Genomic DNA, 880 nt, shown 5'->3' with positions numbered 1-880 from the left:
GGTTTGATGTTTCCCTCTCACGTGACTTTATCCTTTTCCCGCTCCTGTTCATGCCTTCAGCAAGCATTTGCATACTGGCTCTAATACGAAAGGAAGACACTTATGTTTATAATCATCCTCCAGTGGGATGCCAGCTGCAATGGAGTGAGACCCCTGTGGGCAAGAGAGTCTAAATCTTTTCTCTAATGAATGTGTTAATTGGACATGCGTTATTGTATGGCGGTGATTCTCAAACTAGTTGGTCTCAGAACCAACCCTGTTGTCTATAGCCATGCCACCTTGAACAAGCCCAATCCCATCTGATCTCGGAAGCTAAGCAGGGTCAGGCCTGGTTAGTACTTGGATGGGAGACCACCTAGGAAGACCAAGTGCTGTAGGCATAAAAAATAAAAAAATAAGGGATTGTAAACTGACAAGGTCCTTGCAATCTGTGAGGTCAACCAAAGCTTGCTTCGCCTTAAAAAAAAAAAAAAAAAAAAAGAGCCAACTCTGTTACATTCTTAATGATGATTAAGGAATGCTAAGAGTTTTTGCTTATGTGTATTATCAATATTTACTAATTGCTATCAATATTTATTATAATAGCAATTAAATCAGGAATTTTGAAATTATTAATTCATTTTAAAGCAACAATAATAAATCCACTTGATGTCCACATACCCAAATCTGACAGGTTTCTTTAGAATTGAACCAATATTCAAACATTTAAAATTCAAGCCTAATTTTTTAATTTTTAATTTGCATTCCAAAGACAGGGAAAATAAGATTGGGCCATAAATTGGTGGCAGAGAACTAGAGTCAATGGAGTTCTGGAACTGGCTTCTATAATCAGCAGAAGAGAGCTGATTATTGAATATTCGAGAATTTTGCTAGTTGTTGT

At 36.9% G+C, this 880-nt stretch overlaps 1 pseudogene; it reads left to right on the top strand.

Moving 5' to 3' along the window:
• The first annotated feature begins 261 nt into the window (after window positions 1-261).
• Window positions 262-380, top strand: LOC111742119 (annotated as a pseudogene).
• Window positions 381-880: the final 500 nt, after the last annotated feature.

Source organism: Pteropus vampyrus, unplaced genomic scaffold (genome assembly GCF_000151845.1).
Source record: "Pteropus vampyrus isolate Shadow unplaced genomic scaffold, Pvam_2.0 Scaffold86, whole genome shotgun sequence".
Taxonomy (NCBI): Eukaryota; Metazoa; Chordata; class Mammalia; order Chiroptera; family Pteropodidae; genus Pteropus; species Pteropus vampyrus.
Note: the sequence above shows the minus strand (reverse complement) of the source record. Positions and strands in the feature narration are given on the sequence as shown.